We start from the raw sequence: 20,742 nt of genomic DNA on the forward strand, positions 1-20,742 counted from the left end.
GAGGGCGAGGAAGACGTCAGAGAAGGAAAGAAAATGATCATCTGATCTCACTGCTCCAACCAACTAACAAGTTATTTAGATTTTAATAATTAATTTATTCATAATTTGTCATATTTAACGCTGTCTTGCCTTTGAGGGTGTTTGTAACGTTAGAGTAGTTGTATATACAGTTTTTGACATGAGAAAACATCACGAGCAGCTCAAGTGACCAAGAAAAAACAACTAATCAATGGAACAGAAGAAAGGCAGACGGGTCAAAACAACATGACATCATGGAGACAACCTTGTCTCACAACATGGAGAAAAACATCACAACATGGAGACAACCTTGTCTCACAACATGGAGAAAAACATCACAACATGGAGACAACCTTGTCTCACAACATGGAGAAAAACATCACAACATGGAGACAACCTTGTCTCACAACATGGAGACAACCTTGTCTCACAACATGGAGAAAAACATCACAACATGGAGACAACCTTGTCTCAAAACATGGAGAAAAACATCACAACATGGAGACAACCTTGTCTCACAACATGGAGAAAAACATCACAACATGGAGACAACCTTGTCTCACAACATGGAGAAAAACATCACAATATGGAGACAACCTTGTCTCACAACATGGAGACAACCTTGTCTCACAACATGGAGACAACATCACAACATGGAGACAACCTTGTCTCACAACATGGAGACAACATCACAACATGGAGTCAACCTTGTCTCACAACATGGAGACAACCTTGTCTCACAACATGGAGAAAAACATCACAATATGGAGACAACCTTGTCTCACAACATGGAGACAACCTTGTCTCACAACATGGAGACAACATCACAACATGGAGTCAACCTTGTCTCACAACATGGAGACAACCTTGTCTCACAACATGGAGAAAAACATCACAACATGGAGACAACCTTGTCTCACAACATGGAGACAACCTTGTCTCCATACATGGAGAAAAACATCACAACATGGAGACAACCTTGTCTCACAACATGGAGAAAAACATCACAACATGGAGACAACCTTGTCTCACAACATGGAGAAAAACATCACAACATGGAGACAACCTTGTCTCACAACATGGAGAAAAACATCACAATATGGAGACAACCTTGTCTCACAACATGGAGACAACCTTGTCTCACAACATGGAGACAACATCACAACATGGAGACAACCTTGTCTCACAACATGGAGACAACATCACAACATGGAGTCAACCTTGTCTCACAACATGGAGACAACATCACAACATGGAGTCAACCTTGTCTCACAACATGGAGACAACATCACAACATGGAGTCAACCTTGTCTCACAACATGGAGACGTCTCAATTTCACTGCACAATGTAAAAAAATAAATAAATACCACAGAGGAGAAAGACATGGATTTCGCACCAGGCTCTGCCTTCGAGTCGACCCCATTACTCTGAGGTTACATCAGACTGCGGGGACAAGGTGGAGGAGGAATATTAATCCTCCGCCTCCTCCGCCTCCGCCTCCTCCTCCTCCTCCGCCTCCTCCGCCTCCTCCGCCTCCTCCGCCTCGGCTGAGGACACTGCTCTGCTCTCCCTCCAGGACCAGGGTCAGGAATGAAAAACATACTCAGGAGCGCGGCAGGGGGAGGTGAAGAGCGAGGAGCACAAAGGGAGAACCTTCTGGAGGTTTTTTTCCACAAAATTTTCAAGTATTTATTTGAACATCATACTAGCAAGGGTTCATTCTGGCATTACAAAATTAAATTCAAGGATTTTCAAATACTCTTCTTAAAGCACTACTTTCAGCATCTCAAGGACCTGGTGAGGACGGTGTATGTGGGATGACATGGGATTTTGAAAATACAGTAGGGGAAATAATTATTTGATCCCTCACTGATTTTCGGTCTATAATTTCAGTTTTTGGTAGGTTTATTATAACAGTGAGAGACAGAATATCAAACAGAAAATCCAGAAAATCAAAATATATATATAAATTATTTTGCATTTCATTGAGTGAAATAAGTATTTGATCCCCAACCAACAATAAACAACTCTGCCCCCCACAGATTAGTCCTCTCGCTTCAAGAAAGTAAAGTACTCCTAATCTCACCTTGTTACTGTATAAAAGAGACCTGTCTCAACTCGTTACCTGTATAAAAGACCCCTGTCTCAACTCGTTACCTGTATAAAAGACATCTGTCTCAACTTGTTACTGTATAAAAGACACCTGTCTCAACTTGTTCCTGTATAAAAGACAGGTGTCAACTTGTTACCTGTAGAAAAGACACCTGTCGGAACTTGTTACCTGTATAAAAGACACCTGTCTCAACTTGTTCCTGTATAAAAGACACCTGTCTCAACTTGTTACTGTATAAAAGACACCTGTCTCAACTTGTTACCTGTATAAAAGACAGGTGTCAACTTGTTACCTGTAGAAAAGACACCTGTCGGAACTTGTTACCTGTATAGAAGACACCTGTCGGAACTTGTTACCTGTATAAAAGACACCTGTCTCAACTTGTTACTGTATAAAAGACACCTGTGTCAACTTGTTTCCTGCAGAAAAGACACCTGTCTCAACTTGTTACTTGTAGAAAAGACACCTGTCGGAACTTGTTACCTGTATAAAAGACACCTGTCGGACCTGTCGTAACTTGTTACCTGTATAAAAGACACCTGTCGGAACTTGTTACCTGTATAAAAGACACCTGTCTCAACTCGTTACCTGTAAAAAAGACACCTGTCTCAACTTGTTACTGTATAAAAGACACCTGTCTCAACTTGTTCCTGTATAAAAGACAGGTGTCAACTTGTTACCTGTAGAAAAGACACCTGTCGGAACTTGTTACCTGTATAAAAGACACCTGTCTCAACTTGTTCCTGTATAAAAGACACCTGTCTCAACTTGTTACTGTATAAAAGACACCTGTCTCAACTTGTTACCTGTATAAAAGACAGGTGTCAACTTGTTACCTGTAGAAAAGACACCTGTCGGAACTTGTTACGTGTATAAAAGACACCTGTCGGAACTTGTTACCTGTATAAAAGACACCTGTCTCAACTTGTTACCTGTATAAAAGACACCTGTGTCAACTTGTTACCTGCAGAAAAGACACCTGTCTCAACTTGTAACTTGTAGAAAAGACACCTGTCGGAACTTGTTACCTGTATAAAAGACACCTGTCGGAACTTGTTACCTGTATAAAAGACACCTGTCGGAACTTGTTACCTGTATAAAAGACACCTGTCTCAACTTGTTACCTGTATAAAAGACACCTGTCTCAACTTGTTACTGTATAAAAGACACCTGTGTCAACTTGTTACCTGTAGAAAAGACACCTGTGTCAACTTGTTACCTGCAGAAAAGACACCTGTCTCAACTTGTTACCTGTAGAAAAGACACCTGTCGGAACTTGTTACCTGTATAAAAGACACCTGTCTCAACTTGTTACCTGTATAAAAGACACCTGTCTCAACTTGTTACCTGTATAAAAGACACCTGTCTCAACTTGTTACTGTATAAAAGACACCTGTCTCAACTTGTTACCTGTATAAAAGACACCTGTCTCAAGGAAGAGGAATTCTGACTATGACCCCGAGAACACAATCCCACCGTCAAGCATGGAGGGGGAAGCGTTATGCTTCGGGGGTGTTTCTCTGCTCAGGGGACAGGTCGAAAGATGTATTTTTTTACTAGATATTTGGTTGATATTCAACACTGAAACAAGGTGGTGGGATGGTATCTCAGGAGGTAGAGCTGGTGGTCTAGTCATCTAAATGTTGCTGGTTGGATCCCAGGCTCCTCCTGCTAGCATGCTGTAGTGTCCTTGAGCAAGACACTTAACCCCTCATTGCTCCTGATGGCTGCGTCCGTCGCTGTTTGAACAATTGTAAGTGGCTTTGGATAAAAGCGTCTGATCAATGCAATGTAAAGGTAACTTCCTCAACCCCCTGTATGATGATATCAGACGCTGCATACGTAATAATAATAATAATAATAGCAATAATAATAATAATAATAATAATGGTGACACCTAACTAAATATAGCCGCGGGCTGCAATACACAGGGTTCCCTTTTCCTTGAAGGCAGCATCGCCTGATGCCTCACACATGGAGTTCCCTCGCAGCTCCAGAGAAACGGGTCTGAATCGTGCCCGTTTTATTTTATTCCCAAAGGTTTAAAAAGTGGATGAAATGTGTGTGAGGGACATGCAGCGTTGAACCCGTTTGAAAGGAAGCGTGTGGTTAAGAACTTCCACACGGAGGGATTTCCTTTCACAGAGACACCGTGAGGCAGGGCTCTGCAGACTACAGGAAGTACATAGGGACCTGACAGGAAGTAGACAGGGATCTGACAGGAAGTAGACACCTTCTAATTTTGAAGATAAAGTCACAACACGCAACCGTATCGTGTAACGGCTTGTATTAGAAATTCCGCGTGTCACCAGGACATCAGCGGGTCATTACCTCAGCCGATGCTGCGTTCAAACTCGAAAAATTGTAATTGGTGTCCATACTAGACCCCATGTATTACTGCCTGCAGCTTTATTTATTTATTATTGCTGAATTCACTTAATTCTCAATTCATTCTCAAATAATCTTCACTGGTGGACTGACCCACTGTCACCAACACGGTGGTCCAGGTACAATTTGAAACACAAACAGACAGACAGATAGTCTATCACGACTACAGTTACCGCAATCCTTCACATGTACTACAACACGGTGATATCTTAATTTCCACGACAATACCATACCATGCCCTACGATACGATAGGGGACAGTGGCGGTATGTCCTGCGATGTGTTATTCCAGCTGCAGCAGATGGTTATTGGTTGCATTTCATAACTTATCAGAGAGCGACGCAAACAGCTTCAGGTTCTGCAACGCTGCCCTGGAAACCGCTCGTTAATATTCACACACACCCTGCAGCGCCTGGCAGCTGCTCCCACGGCCACTCATAGCCAACGCATTTTCCTGCTGTGGGGCGTGTCGTGTGGTTTCGTTTACGTTTCCCATGCTAATGTTAGTATGCTAGCGTGTGTGTGTGTGTGTGTGTAAATTAGTGATTGGAGGGGCCAATTAGGCCAATTCATCGGGCCTATTATCTGCATTTTGAGATAATCTGCATCAGCCGATGCCTGCGCTCACAAGGCTGATAAACGAAAAAATGTCAGTATAGTGGGTGGATGGTATAAAAGGTAAACAAACTACACCCGTATGAATTTGCCCGACAGTATGTATTTTGACAAGGGAATGTGAAGTTTGACGGTTGCTATGGACTCCGGTAGGCATTTCTGGAGGATCCCTTCCATTCAATTGCAAAGAGGAATAGCTAAAATATACGAAATGTACAAAAATGGAGAAAGTAAGGGAGAAAAAGAAGGGTGGAGGTTTCACACACGATGGGTGGTGCAAGGTTTCCTGTGGCAGTTTTCCCTCAGAACAAGACTTTCAAGCGTCTTTAAACTCAAACATGCAGAGCGACGTTCATAGTCAATCCCCAAAATATGGCGGCTTGCTCCAGCAATGTGACGTCAGCCTCACACTCCCTGCTCCGTGCCGACCGGTGGAGCGAGCAGCGATTCATCACATGGAACACGAGACGGGAACGGCACGGGGGAGTGAGGGGCAGCTACGACCTGACTACAACAAAATAAATTAAACCCGATGATTTTGTCTGTTATTACATATAAGAATTTATCCAAATAATAACCTAAAACCACAACTTAATCACCAGACCAACCGCACCACGCAACACCACCTTGTCCAAATGCTCCATCCGCTTCGAGGAAGCAGCCTCCACGCAATTAATAAATAGAAAAAACTTTTTTTTTTTTAATATACATCAATCCACGGTTTTTATTTTAGGCATTTAAGTGCGTTATTCCAGAGAAAACAGCGTCTACTGGCACCGTCACTCCAGCGCAAAACACTGGAAGCCACCGCAGAGCAGCTCCTAGCTTCCAGCTGCGTAGCATCTGGCTGTAATTCTGTCGCGGAATTTATTCATAAAAATTTGTTTTTTTACAGAGTTTGGTTTTCTGATTACTTATGGACATTATTTTAATGTAAAGTAATAAGTAGAGTGCAGGGCACAGATCTACTGAAGCAAACTGAGACCATGCACATGTTTTATTTGCAAATCTTTTTGGGTGAATAATACATTAGTGTCAAATAAATGTTCATCGGGACCGAACACAAAGAGATGCTGCCGGGTGCACCAACATTGTTTATTTATTTTTATTCCTAAGTTAACACATTTTCGTTCTCTCTCAGAAACAAGGAGATGCTGCTAACTGCTGATGATCAGCGCACCAAAACTGTTTTATTTTTCATTCATTCAGTTTTTTTTTGTTTTTTTTTTTTTACAAAGTTTAGTTTTTTGATAACCTGTGGACATTTATTTAGTTCATACATTTCTTATTTAAAATAAGTCAACTGAAGACAGTGTACAGATCTACTACGACAGAGACAATGCAGACAATAATATAAGTGTTAAATAAATGTTCATTTATGTTCAGCAATTGTGTGTCTCATTTGTTATTATTATTAAATTGTTTTTATCAGATGCAAAAAAAAAACGATATCTGCATTACATATCAGCCATCGACTGCCCTGCTCTTTAAATGGGCATCGGCCATTGAAATAACCATATGGATCAACCACTAGTTTGGGGACCTTCCAGGGGTCCCGGGGGGGCCCCAGCAAAATGGTTAATAGTGCAAATTCACATTTAATTATTTTCCAAGAGATTAGAGAAGGTCCAGTAACGAGGAGAATCACTGCCTTAGAGCCCTTTTCTGATTGAAATTCAAATTGTATTGTCATTTAATATTAAATTGTGTTTCTAGGCAGAGGTACACAAATGTTTTCACTAATTACACAAAACACTCCGGGAACAGAACACACCCAAGGAGGAGGAGTTTGGATTCTCATAGATAATGCTCATGGTAAGTCAAGTTGAGTTAAATTTTATAGAAACTGAGCAGCAGCGATGAAGGAAAGTCATTAAAAACAGATTAAAACAGAAACCTCCTATGACACGCATGCCACTAGGAATTCAAGCATGTCTAGTGTGTGTGTGTGTGTGTGTGTGTCTCAGGGAGTGCGCGGCGCAACGTGCACTTTAATATGATATTACTGTGATATTTAGAGGGCGCGTGGAGCACGAGGCAGCGAGAAATGAGAGGGAGCGTGACTCGGCCGACACCGTCAGCGCTCACGCTCTACTCAGGTGTGTGTGTGTGTGTGTGTGTGCGCGCGCGCGTGCGCGTGTGTGTTTTATGTCCACACTAGTGTTTTCACAGCGTTTTTCAAAGAGTTAGTCGTCCACTGCAAAAATGTCTTTGATACGCATGTGCACTTTGCACAGCAGCAACGGAAGAGCTTTACTTTGTTTACGTTGTTTACTTTGTTTACGTTGTTTACGTTGTTTTACTTTGTTTACGTTTTTACTTGATTTACTTTGTTTACTCTGCTTATTTTACAAGCGTGGAGAAGCGTGAACAAACTTCATTTTGTTGACAAGTCTGCGTCTCTCAATACACATGGTGTTTGTTGACGAGTGGATCTTGCACGAGCGGACGCAGAGCGGTGACGTCTGCTTCTTGAAATGTGGTGAAGTAGCAGCCACACAGCTCCACGTAGCGTCAGCCAATCACGACACACAGCGGCGTCTTTCTTCATCTTCTTTTCACCGACTCTCTGCATCCCCATTTGTGGAATTATTTAAAAAAGTAACAGTGGCAGTAAAACTGTATTTCACTGTGATGGTTACATTTTGAAATTAGTCCGCGGCTCACATGCGAGCCGAACCGTGGAGGGCGGGGGGCAACCCGTACGCATCACCCATCATCTACGTTCAGTTGCACCACAAGTATCGCGGTATCGTGACGATCATTTTTGTGATACCTGGTGTAAGTATCGCATTAATATTGTATCGTGGGATTCCCGAACCTAATGATGATGAACACGCTGGACCCGCCGCTGGTGAGGAGGTGCCCCCCTCACCCCCCTCACCCCGCTCTCCTCTTCTGGGACACGACCAGAGTCTCTCCAGCGTCACCAGTGATTCTCTTTCCAGTCCAGTAGAATGTCAAACATGCAATAAAATGCACGTCAACAGCTGCCCCATTCCATTACCGAGACAGAGACCCCGTCTTCCCCAGCTCCACCTCCTCTCCCCCTCCATCGGCTCCACCTCCCCTCCCACTCCATCGGCTCCACCGCCCTGATCAGAGCCTTCGCTCGTGTCAGTCACCGTGGCGATGGCTGCCTGGCGACAACTCGCCCTCCTTCCATCCCTCCATCCCTCCCGAACATCCAACCCCATCCCCGGGCGCCCCCATGGCAACAAGGAGGAAACAATAGGACGCAGCAGCCACCGCCCAACTGCATTGTGGGCCGTTTTGGAAGATGACTGAAGGGTGTCGCGCTTGTCAGTTCTCGTGTTGTTGGCTCATGTTGGACAAGTGATGGTTATTATTATTATTAACATTCCATGTTTCAGCTTTGGAACATCATCTCACAGGTTCTGATCACTGTACGTGGAGGCTCAGCAGCACAGAGCAGCGTTTCATAGGGACGGTCAGAGCTGTGTTGGTGTTTTTAATGCTTCTGCCAATACACATCTATTGATTTGGATCGTGGGTGTAGATGCTACAGTTTTCAAGATAAGACATCAGGACTTTTTTTTTAGAGCAAAGCTACAACTCAGAATTCCTGAAGTCCAAAATCAGAATTACATCACACATTTTTGGCTCACCAACGTGCTGAGGAATGGAGCTTTGCCACAGAATGTTTCAACCCCATCAACACAGTGATAATGTTATTACGGTATTACATTACGATACACCACCCTGTCTTGGAGAGCACAAAGAGCTTCCTTTCTATCACCGTGGAAACCCCGACTGGGGGGTGGGGCACCACAGGCTTGGCAGCATGTCGCCATGGCAACAAAGAGACAGGCCGGACACGTTTACTCAGGTCTTAATTACCTAATTATACAATTATGGCTGAAAGAAATTACTTCTGGCCTTTAAGTGACTGGGCAGGATCTGTTTTTGGACACAGTGAGACGTTATTAAACCATCAGAGACCCACAGCCATGAATATTTACAACTAATAGTTTGCAGCTGAATTATAGAAAATGTTTGCTTTACCTGATTAATGGACAAGTGATGTTTGGAATTTATATAGAATTTTACAGGAAAAAAAAATTTGACTTCTATGTATCAAGTGCAGTGTGGAAAGGAAAATGCAATGTTACTTTTCTTTGGATGCTTAACATTTTCTTCCAACAGGCTGCGAAATACACAAGGTTCCCGAGAAATTAAAAAGAAAATGCAATGCTAATTTAAGATGCATCACAGATCCCTGGAAAAAAAAAAGTAGAGACAGAGGCCACAGCAGAATACAGTAGTGTAAACCCAGATTTCCCTGCACGAATTGTGAATAAATGCATACAGTACGTACACACACACACACACAGCTCCTATATACGTCAGATAGTACTCTGTGCAATGACAATTAGTTTAATCTATTCCACACACACACACACACACACACACACACACACACACACACACACACACACACACACACACACACACACACACACACACACACACACACACACACACACACACACACACACACACACACACACCTCCATCTATGGGTGGGCCCTGCTGACATCATCCCAGTGGGTGTGCGGTTCCTGTTTCATCCACCAATCCTGGCACAGCGAGGGGCGAACCCTCGACTGGCTGCTGCCAATCACAGGGGCCGCAGCCAACCGTCTCCTGGAGCCCCCTCGCTTCAAATCACACAAAACACCTTGTGTACTCCTGCATTGTGTCTCTCTGGAAAGCTGGGCGCTAATAAGCTGACGCTCACATCCCGCGCTGCAGACCCTGCTGAATCCATAAAATCACGGCCCATTTTTAACATTTCCCCAGCCGGCAGATAAAAAGGCTCTTGAGAGACGGGGGCTGTTTACAGGCTGTGCAATAAACACCTCGGCTCCCCAGGCTGCTTGTACATAAATTCCCCAGCTAGGTTTCATATTTTTCCAGGAGGCAGGCCTTTTGAAACAGCAACACAACCTCCAATGGGCGGCTGGTTACCTGCCAAAGTAGTTGTTAGGCAAGGCAGGGGAAATGTGGAGTGCTGATAAATCCCGCTGCCAAACAGAAAATGACATCGGCTCCTTTTCTCCAAAAGCAGCCCCCCCCCCACTCCCTCCGTCCCTCCGTGGGGCGGTAAAACGCTGCTGTGCAACAGGTGTGCACGCTGACAAGGGACCTGCCAAAATACTCAACAGGTCGCACCTGTCCTTTTTCCGGATGAGGGTTGACTTTGTTTTACATCAAATTTACACATGAAAACTCTTTTACATAATAAATGGAACTGAGGCTGACGTCTCACTGCTTGTTAATCTCTATTATTTAGACCAAACTGTTGTTTTGATTCCTCCTGAATCGATGCTGCTTCCATTGATGAGTCAATGTGCCCTTTCTGCTCGTTGTTTTGCCGTTAATACTTACTGATTGTCCTTTTCCTGCAGCTAAGAAGAGCTCAGGTTAATCTTTGGCTTTTTGGAAACACCGACTAGTAAACTTACGACTCAGGCTGCACACCAACCGCTCGATTATTAGTCCAACAGCTGATAAATCGCTTGCATTTGCTTGTAATTCGAGTATTAGCAAAGTCCTTCTCATCAGGAGATTGAATTATCTATGTCTCCCCATCTGTCTGTCTCTCTCTCTCTCTCCCTCTTCCTCACTTTCTCTCCACACCAAAAACCTTCATGATGTTGACTGGCTGGCATTTGATCCTATTTAACTCTTTACAATCTGCCGTTTGCTCTGCTCCCATAATGCTATTTCCTCTCTTAAGAGGTGAATACATGAATGCAAACTAGTTGCATGAGGGCTGATTTTCAAATGCTCAGAGGTGCTCCACCAGCTAATCACAATCCACTTCTCAGCGGACAGCGATGGAAATTAGTATGCGGGCACATGATGAGTGCCGGGGGCTCTGGATAAACGTGTGGGTTTGAAACCCGGTCGTCTGAATCTATTTGGTAATTACAGATACGATTGCTCGCGGCGAAAAAGAATTCCACCCATAGTGAAGGTATGAGGCTCGTGATGGCACCCTGTTTCCACATGCAGCTCCAGCAGACAGCCCGCTTCCTGCTGCATGTTCACTAGGGGTGCGCCAACGACAATATTCGATCGTGCGCGATTAAAATGTCTCCACGGTCTGCCTTCAGAGACACCGTCAGCATCATGCTACGGTGCACACTCTATCGATTGCGGTTCTTTGGCTCATACACGCATCCCAAGTCGTTTCCTCGGCCAAATCTTGGATCGCGCTATCTGCTGGTCCGTGATTTGTAAAACGGGAGGTGGCAGAACACAGAGAGGCTGCTGATCTGGCGGTCAGTGCCAGAAGAGAAAGACACGGAAGCCATGCACAGAGCTCAGCGACGGGGGAGGGGGGCGATGGGGCCGCAGCGGAGAAAATACGCTCCGGTGGTGATGTGTCGGTCGCGAACGAGTCGACCGTGAGCCGGCTTACGATGGGGGCCGGCTCACGTCTGGGAGCAGATAGAATAGAAGGATGATCCTATAATGTATTTGTTAAATACGATCCAGAAACGTCATAACATAATAAGAGTGAGAGCCAAGCATGGTGAGACTGTATGTTCTAAATTCTATTTAAGGCGGAGCTTGCAGCTCGAGCTCTTTTTTTTTTTTTAAACCAGATTTAAAATGCATCAAAATAGGCAAACAAGCAATTTACGGGCAACTTTAATTGGCAATAACATTAAATATTACACAAAATGTATGTATTAATTTGATAGTGACAAGGTATTTTTGGAGGCAGATGATCCGCTGTGGCGTCCCCTAACGGGAGCAGCCGGAAGAAAAAGGAAGAAAAGAAAGAAAGAAGGTGCTGGATCAGGATCTGGCACAAATTAAGCCATTTTACGTGCCTTCCTCAGAGACACCAATAAACCAATAATAGCAAACAGTAAGACGAATGGACGCAGCAGAGCTCGTACAATGGCCACCACTGTTTGAGGTCCATTTAAGTCAAGACGCTTTCTGTAAAGATCTATAGTCCAGCTCCGACACGCTCGCCTGGAGTGTCTGTTTGCCGGCTTGTCAAATGACTCTCAGCCGGAGAGCCCTCATGGGAACAATCCCCCCGCTGGTATCAAGTGATGTGGACAAGCCTGATGGCCGCCAGCCCATAAACTCTAGAAGGAGAGCTGAGTAGCCTGTTTGGTGGTCTGCGTGGCGGCAGAATCCTGGCGATTTTTTTGTTTTTTTTCCCCCTCCAGAGGCCTGTGTCTCCTCACTCCCTCCCACCACCCAGCAGGTACTATTAAGATGGTATACCAGCCTGGTTTTCCCATGACCCGCTTGGCTTCCATGGAGACTGTGGGGGTGTATCTCTAACGGCGTGGTGTGTAATAACATCCAGCCTAACTCCATTCTTCTTCTCCGGAGGTTAATCTCTCTCTTAACTAACCGCACCCAAGAAGCTGGGAGCGGCGCGGCAGCCAGCTGGTTGTTCCTCTTCAGCCTCCGACTGGGTTTTGTGGCCCTGCAGGGGTCTTTGGGGTGGAGGTCTTCACGGGTCTACACCCGTGAAAACACCCACTATCCGACCCAGGAACAGTACAGGTCCGGGTCCAATGGTCAGTCAAATGGTCAGGGCCAAATCGGATCTGGGGGAAAAAAAAATTCCCGGATCCAAAAAGCTGTATAGGGAGCCTTTAGCCATTTCTCCTCAGATACTGTGTTCTGTATTGTTTGTGAACTGCTCAGGTTTTATTTGTTTGACACACACACACACACACACACACACACACACACACACACACACACACACACACACACACACACACACACACACACACACACACACACACACACACACACACACACACCTTTGTGACTCCCTCCAAATTGGCTATTTGTTCTCCTTGAGTCGTCCACTCTTCCCTAACAGGCCCTGTGTGTTGCTCTCTTCTATCAGTTCTTGTCTTTCTCTTTATTTTTCTCATTCTATCTGTATTTATACTGTATACATGCATCATCCATCTCTCCATCCTCACACCTGAGAACCCCACCCCTGGCTGTGTACAGCTAGTACTGTGACCCACATCCAGTCCTGGCCTGACTAATGCTCACACAGCACGCACCACCATCCATCTCCGGCCGCTAACACCGCTTGTGCTGCGAAACAAATAAGCGCAGACAGCGGCTGCACAGATAACGATTCCATCCTGCCGAGGAAAGCCTCCCATGATGGAGGAGCTCAATCCTCCAACCTTTACACACACACACACACACACACACACACACACACACACACACACACACACACACACACACACACACACACACACACACACACACACACACACACACACACACACACACACACACACACACACCATAGTCCCATTTACACCACCTGGAACGTCACAAATACCCAACACGCTGTCTGAGCCCGAGAATCATTTTCTCGACGTGGAGAAGCAATTTCCTGTCTTTCAGAGCCGTCTTCTACAGCGTCGGCGCTCTGCACGTGCTGCAGGGCTCAACACTAACTTTTAATAGTGGTTGCCAGGCTGGCAACCAGGCGCCAGCTTTTGGTTGCCAAAACTGAAAATATGGTCGTTTTCAGTCACCTTATATCCTGAGTAATTAAGATACTTTGCAGTTGTGAGTCAGCTTATTAAATGAAAATGTGTCAGAAAGATGTTTAAAGGCATTATAACAGTGAACATTCAAATGTGTTTTTAGCTTTTGTCTTATCTGATACTTCACAGAATGTGAATCTTCTGAGGGGAAGAAACCGTGGGTCTAAAGGTCTAAAATATACTTATGGTGGTAGCCGACGGTTTTCCGGGTTCCGATGAACGCATCACTTCTAGGAATGTCACGATTGCGATTCTACATCGAAAATCGATTGAAATGAGCCATCGATTCTCCCTGTACTTTTGTGGTTAATATTGTCCGACATGGTCGCCCATAGCGTGGGCTGGGGCTGTGCGGGGCCCTCCGCGGAGTTGACCGCGGCCCCTGGCTCCAAAGAGAGCGAGAGAGGAGAGCTGGGGTGGGCTCCGGAGGGGTCCGCTGCGCCGCAGCCTCCAAAGGGACGAAAGTGAGAAATAAACCCCGACCATCACCGACATGATGTCCTCCAGTGCAGAGGTTCTCAACCAACGGCTCCTTGACCTGCCGGGCCGCGGGGTATTTACCTGCCGGACCGTGAGAACACGGGCGGATTCTTTCAGGAGCGATCTGTGGTTTGCTCCACGGCAGGGCAGCAGAAGGAAAAGAAGTAAATGAAATACAGCCAGAGTTTTTATTTGTTTTGTTTGGAGAAACGGTCACTCTGATCGGAGCTGCAGATATTAATTTGTCTTGTACTACCAGCGTTCCCCCAGCAAAAATATCTGTCTTCCCGCGCTTATTTTGGTGAGTAACTTAAAAGCAGTGTAATAAGTAACTTAAGTAAAATTGTTTATTATTCTAGTTCCCGCGCTTATTTAATATTTAAATAAATGTTACTTATTGAGAAACAAGTGTTTTTCGTTACAAATCAACACTCAAAGGTCGAACAACAGCATAGCCGTCAGTGCTGAAAAAAATACATATGTTTAAATCAAAAATCGTATCCAAGCCTTAAAATCGAAAGTCAAAGAGAATCGTGGATTTAGAGAATCGTGACACCCCTCATCACTTCCCACCAGCATTACAGTTTTCCGAGCCCGTGAACGCAGCGCTCGTAATGGGCGCTTTCAACTGGAGACTGGAGCCGTGTCCGCGTCTTAGTCCTGACGTAATATCAGAGAAGGAGTCCACAAGTTCATCTATCGGATGGCGTCATACTCGGACGGATAAAAAAATAAAAAATAAAGGTAAAATGGGTTTCCGCAAACACCTATGTTACCTCCAGCTGTGAAACGCTACTGAGTTTACATTGATTTGGACCAAACTTAACCCTGCCACAGACATCCTACCCCTTACCCCCTGGGGGCACAGATCCGGAGCACATTTATTTTCAACCGGTTCCTCGATTCCGAAAGGGCTTATTTTAAATTCAGGCCATGAAGAAATAAAAAACGCAGCCTCTTCTTGATTCGGTGTTGGGCTATCTCGCTTTGATCCCATTTCCAGAACTGACAGCGAGCCATTATGGAGTTCAACTCCAGTGACGTTGTTTGGCAGCGGCAGGATTTGGTTTTGAGTGCTGTAGTTAAGTACCATGGCCACATTATCCCCGGCACTGAACGCATCTCTCCCTCCCTCTCCCTCGATGTGCTTTTGTGTCTCATTTCCCTTCCATGATTCTCCTTTTTCAGTCAGTCAGTCAGTCAGACTCTCACTCTCTCTCCCTGTTCTAAACTCTGTTTCTATTGCTGATTTTAACTCAAGGCAATTCGACATACTACATGGTGGTGTCCCTCAAGGCTCTATTTGTGGGGCACTTTTATTAAATCGTATGCACTCCCTCTTGGCGTTATTAAAACAAAAAAAATTCTTCTTATTGCAATTACACTGATGACACAACTGTTTAAATTTTCATTCACACATCAACTCTATCACCAGATTGGCATTTTATCATTTAGAACACGTGAATAAAGTCAGAGGATTCCTGTCACACTCCGAAGAACTTGTCCATGCCTCGATAACAAGCCTTGAGTACAAGCCTTGAGTACTATATAACACCCTCTTCTGCGGTCTTCCCCCCAAAAAAACATTGGTCGCCCTCAGCTCATCCTAAATGCCGCTGTAAGAGTTCTGACAAGAACTAGGGAAAGGGATCACATCACTCCCGTCCTCAGATCACTTCAGTTGTCTTCCAATTAAGTACAGTGTTGCCTTTAAGAGCCTCCTCCTGGTTTTCAAAGTACTCAATGGTCTTGCGCCACTTTACATCTCTGAAATATTGTCGAAATACGTACGATCTAGTTCACTCAGGTCGTCCGACAGCCACAGCTTGGTCATCCCCCATCAAAGCTAAAGCTGCTTTCACACATGCACTGTAACCCTGAAATGATCCGGACATTACCCGGGTGAGCTGTATGTGTTAAGGCAAATGTCCTAATCATTTGGACCAGACATTAACCGGACTTTAGCCAACCAGCACCTTCGTACAAAGTCTGAGTAAAGTCTAATTGAGTGATATGTGTGAACAGAACAGGTGATTGTCTGGAGAAACACGTGTTGATTGCGTCTCGATCATGCGACTGCTAACATTATCAACACGCCCCCTCTCTTAGGGTGAAGACAAGTCATTCACCTTCGTGCGGATCCCCGTGCACGGAGTGTAGCTGCTTCGTACTCCTTTCTGCTTCCCTTCATATTCCTTTCCACTCGTTTCCTTGATATTGCGGATACAGTGTTTCCCCTTTAATTGTACAGGCCTAGCAGGACGCCAGGCCAACCAGAGCCCCCGCCAGGCCCAAAAAATTGAACATTTAAACGGCAAAAATAACGGCACTGTCCCCCGAAAAAAAAGTTTGGATTATGGTCTTTTATAAATTGGAATTTACAGTCTATTTATGCCATGTAATCACATCTACAAACAAGGGATGTTAAATGTTCTAAAAGCTTTACTGTTCTCCAAAATAGCCTACTCAAAACATTCAAAACAAACTAAAAAACGAACAGGACTGTTTTCCAAATGGGAGAGGGAGCGAGTGTGCGGGTGGACGTGGCGGTGACACCGCACCTGGCACCTGCACCGCCGGTCCGCCGCCACGGTGTAAGCTGCAGGGGTTTTGCGTTCTCACTTTGAATGCTTGAAAATGGCAACTTGGCATCAGAGGGAGGGTCTCAACAAACCCCGCGGCGCAATGAAAGCGATGGAACATCCCATGAATCGGAAGGAAAGATCCTTCCTCAGCCGGTGGGATCCCGGCTCGGGGGCACCGCCACCTCCGTCCAGTCGTTGGCCGGATATTTACTATCTTATAAATATTTACTATTTTTGTTAATTTATTTCAGGATTATTTCATGGACATTGGACTTATTTTTATTTGGGGTGATGACGGAAATTAGGTCAATCCTGCAGTGACGTCACACAACAGAGGTATCCTTAATCAGCCACTTTAAAGGTGCCGTGTGTATTATTTACGGAACTGACTTGGCAGAAATGGAATATAATATTCATAAGTATGTTTTAAGTTCAAGTTCAAGGATTATTTGTCACATACATACACAATTATTGTATAATCCCATGAAAATAAGAATCATTGTGTTGAGCATGAATTAGTTGAGTGAATGAGCCATCTTATCGACATAGGGAGAGGGTGCGCTTCCCGGAAGCCGCCATGTTGCTTGTTTAGCTGACTGCGCTCAGCGTTCCTGTGGGCAGTGTGGACTGTGAAAGTAACTTCTCCACCTTGAACAGGGTACCGGGCTACAACTCACGATTCCTTTTGATAGGAATCCATCCCTTCATTTAAGAATTTACTAAATAAGGAAAAATCTTCATTTTTGGTCGGTGAAAACAGACCTCAGGAACAGGCTGCATGAAGATAAACGGGCCTCCTGTGGCAAAATTTCTAAATCCTGAAGCCATGGTGAAAGTTTTCTCCAAGCCAAGGAAGATAAAGTGCAGCAATGAATCATGCACTCTGTGTTCACCATGTGCTAATGTTTTGCAAAGGTCATTGGTTACACTGCTCATTTTTATTCCATAAATACAGCTTATTAAGTCGTCCCTCCTTCTGATCACTTTGTTTTAAGTCTTGAATATACCGAGCGAACAAAGAATTTAACTCAAATATCACTGCAGGACCACCTGCTGCGGCAACTAACTGACAGAAGCCGACTGGCTCAATACGCCATCCCGCTCGCCTCGTCTGTTTAGGGCTTTTTCCTTGCGTACCACCAGGCCTGAAAAAACATTGCAGGGGAAACACTGGGATACGTCCAAATACATGGAGTACCAACGCAAAAAAAAAAAGTTTTTTCTAAATTACTGATAAGCCGGTCGCCACATCCCCCACCTTCGGTGTTGCGCAAAACTCCCCAACGTCATGAGTGTTTGCAGCACGTCCTGCCTCCCGCACGCTCTACCCAGGCTCCGCCCCGCGCCAAACCAAACGGAGCATCTCCAGGTAGTGTTAAGGCGTCTGACGTCTGAGTGCTACGTGTGTGAAAGGGCAACTACGGACAATGTCCGGGCGTGATTATCCGGAAATTGTCCGGAGTTAAAACAGCTTAAATGTGGCGGAGAGCGTCCAGCCACAGTCCATGCCACGCATAGACCTCCAGATGAGCTGAGCAGTGAAAGCGGTTTGAAAGCTTTTAAAAGTAAACTATGCTTCCGTTTTGTGTTTTGTCTTGCATTTCAGTAGCGCATCTTAATTTGAAATACTTACGTAAAAACAGAAAAAAAGTCATGGAATATTTTCGGTTCAGAAAGGGCTTGCTTTGCTAACGCCGCTAAAGCAAGCAATGTATTTGTTGTTTCTTTGATTCTGCACACATGAAAGATCAATCAAGGAGAATGAAATGTGTTCGATAAAAACACAATTTCTCTCTGTGTCCGTCCATCGTCCAGCTCCCAAGTGGCCTCGTGATTACAGTGTCAGAGGACAAAGTGACACACACACACACACACACACACACACACACACACACACACACACACACACATACACACACATACACACACACACACACACACACACACAGACCAATCCAGGCTGACACCCCCTAAATAATGAGCAGCTCCCGGAGCATTTTTCTCTATTTGTACATCCTTCCATCCCAGTCTGCTGCCAGTGTTCCTTCATGCCTTCCCTTCCTCCATCCCTTCCTCCATCCATCCATCCATCCATCTACCCAGCGGGGTTGTGAACTAATCACCCGCCTGTAATGGAGCTGCTGTATTGAGTGTAAGGGTGTGGTGTGAGGGCTGGAGGTGGAGTGCGGCAGTGGTGGAGGAGCTGCTGGTGGAGGCTCAACGCTGTGGGGGGGGGGGGGGGGGGGGGGGGGGGCTTCAGATCAATCAATCCCAGTGTGCATCCGAGTATGGCCACGGTTAATAGATTATTAGGATGTTTAAAAGGGTGTGGATAATCAAATGTCCAATTATATTGATTGAAAGGTCCCCCCACAATTTAATTTTGACATAATTCAACATGGCCGTACAGAATTGTAACTGTAGTCTTCAATTAACGAACGATTCGACAATCCAACACCGTATGCAAAAAAAGCTGAAGGATAATAAAAAATGGGATCAATTAAAACAACAAGAATTAATTTCTGAGTCGATTTGAAGACGTTTGTTTGGCGTTTTGCAACCACCTTCCGCTTCAGAGTTGGTAGCAAGCAACTCTCATGATGTAGAAAACGTCAATAATCGATATAGAAGCGTATCGTGAGCCGTGCCGTCGATAGCAGACTGGCTCGATCCAGCCCTAAAAACACAACACGGACAACAGCATACTTCTCATTATTGTGCCTAATGATCTGAAATCGGGGCGTGTGCAGCTACGGCCGGCGAAGCAAACAGTCACAACATCTAGAGTGTTTTGCTTTTCGTGCATCATTCAGGACGACTGAAAACAATAGTCTCACCCTCCCCCTGTTGATGAAATATTATTTGAATATTTACAGAATGTATTAGGAGAATATTAAGTGTGGCTGCACAAGGCTCATTTGCACCCGATGGATTTGTTTGTTAGTGGTTCACGGTTCTCAGGCAGGTTAAGACATTTCACTGCATGTATGCATGAACGTATGTACTGTATATGTATGTGACAAATCAACCTTGTGAATCTTCTCGAACGATGCACAGCAGTCATAAGACAGCAGCAGTGGGAGCCCGAGCAAAACACAAACAATGCAAGGCCATATCGGGGGCCTTATTCAGTTAAATGTGTGTTTAGAGGGAAAGCCGACTATCGCCAAACATGCGGGAGCTGCACAGCCAGTATAATATGCATGAATAATAGATTATGTTCAATTTAATCACGGACACATTCGCTGCGACAAAGCAGTGGGTAAATGTGTTAAATATGTGCCGCTTCACCTTAATTATTTTTTATTAGCTAGGTTAGCCCCATCAAGATGAAAAAAATCACATTTTTATGTGCCACAAAGGCAGCATCAACGCAGACATAAAGACTGCGCCCAGACAACAAACACAGGGGGAGGTCGTGATGCGGTGTCGTATCAGCCTTGCGACGGCCAGAAAGCAGAAGGAACCGGCTGGATTGCGTGTCTTTCCCCCAGTAAGGAAAATAAACTTAACCTAAAATGATGAATAAAGGACGTCAGCCACACAGTCCCATACAAAAAAACCAAAGGCATCATAAGAAAGAGCTTTGATCAAAGTCTCAATGGTTGTGGCAATAAGGTCAACGAGGTGTTTGTCTGGTAACGTATGAACTCTTTGACACAAACATGCGCAAAGATGCAGATTTGTGCGGAAAAATACAGATCAAACCAACTTGATGCCATCATTGCCTTTTCACATGAAATCCGGGACTCGATATGATTTATTTTCCTCGTAGGAAACTCCCTCCGACATCTCAACCAGTTCAAAACCAATTACCATGACAACAAACCACAGGAGCGCTTCGCTGTTAAGGTGGTCAGGGACGAGGCCTTTCCCCTGGATGATTTAAAAGGTTAAAGACTTGGAAAAAACTGAAAAAAAAATGCTTTTATTTGTAAAACCTATAGATTAG

General features: G+C 44.8%; 1 protein-coding gene across 1 annotated transcript in view; it reads right to left on the bottom strand.

Annotated features, from left to right (window-relative positions):
* The window catches only part of man1a2 (mannosidase, alpha, class 1A, member 2), a 143,196-nt gene that overhangs the window by 99,034 nt on the left and 23,420 nt on the right, over positions 1 to 20,742 (bottom strand). The window lies entirely within an intron of this gene.

The sequence above is a fragment of the Zeus faber genome (genome assembly GCF_960531495.2).
Source record: "Zeus faber genome assembly, chromosome: 18".
Taxonomy (NCBI): Eukaryota; Metazoa; Chordata; class Actinopteri; order Zeiformes; family Zeidae; genus Zeus; species Zeus faber.